Here is a 2,133-nt window from a genome sequence, read left to right as displayed (position 1 = left end):
GGTCACAAAAGGAGACAAACGATCCACAAGCATGCGTAGGGGTGGTCATCGGGAAAGTAAAAATTACAAGCGACATGTGCTGGCCACACAATTCTGTGGATACACGAAAAGCCCCTGAATTATACATTCTAAGTGAGTGACTTGTATGGCGTGCAAATTACAGGGCAATAAAACTGTTACTAAAAATTTTTTAACGTGACAAAATTAGTACACACCTACCAAAATGACTAAAATTTAAAGATCACTGTATTGGTGAGAATGTGGCACAATTAAAATTCTTCATCATGCCTGGTGGGAATATAAATTGGTCCCACCACTTTGGAAAATAATCTGGCATAATCTATTAAAGTCAAAAATATGCGTGCCTTATGATTGAGCAAGTCCATACACCTTGAGTTACCCCCAGGTGTAAACCTAACAAAGTGCATGTAAACGATCACCAGGAGACCTACGAAAGAATGTTTGGGGCCGGATTCAAGAACGGCCCAACTTGCAGATAACCCAAATGTCTATCCTTAGTAGTAGGGCTGATAAATACTGCAAACCGCAGCCTTAGGCACATGGCGAATGTGAACAAGCTTCAGCTGGAAGCAACGATACAGATGAAATCTCGCCACAGGCTTGAGCAGAAGCAGCTACCACTGTCGTGTTTATAGCCGCGCGCCTACCTGGTGAGACCACGTGGGAAGAAGTCCAGGTGCTGGTTCCCGAAAGGCAGGAAACCGATCACACATCCCCGGCCCGAGGTAGCTGCGTCGGGAAAGTGGGCCCCGGAGAGCTTCCCGTTTGGGCGCGATTCTAGCTCTTGATTTAAGGGAGGCCCACGGGTTTACTCTGGGGTAACTTATTGACCCATATACCTGGGTTTTGTGCATTTTACTATATACAGGGTATATTTTCGCAAAACAGTATTTTCTTTCATTTAAAAAATGAAATTGTGCAGGGAGTTGCTCGGGCGCCCCAACATTTCCACCGTGAGGCAGTGCACCCTTGTTTTGGCCTCCAAGCCTGGCCCTGGCTGCGCCACCTGCCTGGCCCACCGCCTCCCCCGAGACAGGCCTGGCCATGCACCCGGGCCTTCCAGCACCTGTGGCCCAGAGTCCGGAGCATCCCGAGAGCAGGACTGTACTCAGTCCACAAGGCTCAAGTGCGGACCTATGATCCCCTCGCAGCGAGGCCAAGAGGATGAGCTCTGGCCTGCAAAGGGCAAGGCCTGCAGAGGTCGTCCTTGCTCACCTGCTCTCCCAACGTGGCCTTGATCATGGCTCCCTGGAGTCCACTCCTCCTGTCACCACTGCCCTGTAAATGCAAACGACTGGGCGCAAGGGGCCTCCCCCACGCTGCCCAGCAGCAGCCGAGCTCCACCATCCACGGTCCAACCACCTGGTCGGCGTCCATCCCTTGACACCCCCAAGAAGCTCAGGAAATAGGAACTATGACCCTCCTTGCACATAAAAGGAACGATTTCAGAGAAACAACGCAATTTGCCCGCAGCTGCCTAGCAGTAGAATAATAACGCTACAGTTTCCATTATTATCTGTTGAGTTACTCACAGTGTGTCAGGCGCTGTTCTAAGCACTAGACGTGTGTTAATTTTATGATCCTCATGACCACTCTATGAGATAGGTACTTTTTCTTGATTCTATTTCACAGTTAACAACATCAAGGCACAGAAGGGACCACGTAATTTCTCAAGGTGTTATGGTGAGTGAAAGAAGGCATCAGGGATTAAACCAAGTTCGCCCTAACCACAGGTCAGCCTGCAGTTGCCCAGAATTAAAGGGTAGGCTATGCAGTATTGGCGTTTGGAATCGTCAAACGTATCAAGAGAAAGTTGCTACCAATGAATGAAGCACTAACCGGAAGTGCTTTCCACCACCTGCTACAAGGGCTCCCCATTGGCCCCCCAGGCCCGTGGGCCCCCCAGGCCCGTAAGCCTCAGCTCTGCCCCTGGCCCGCCCCCACCTCAGAGGAGCCATGTAGCTTCCCCGGGTCCTTTACACTGGTCTGGCTAACACATTCCCTTTGTCATAGGTCATCTTGTTGAGCTATTTTTTTAGAGCTATTTTTTGTTTAAAGATTTTATTTATTTATTCATGAAAGACAGAGAGAGAGAGAGAGAGAGAGAGGCAG

The sequence above is a fragment of the Vulpes lagopus genome, chromosome 2, assembly GCF_018345385.1.
Source record: "Vulpes lagopus strain Blue_001 chromosome 2, ASM1834538v1, whole genome shotgun sequence".
NCBI lineage: Eukaryota > Metazoa > Chordata > Mammalia > Carnivora > Canidae > Vulpes > Vulpes lagopus.
The sequence above is the reverse complement of the archived record's forward strand: the minus strand, read 5'-3'. Positions refer to the sequence as shown.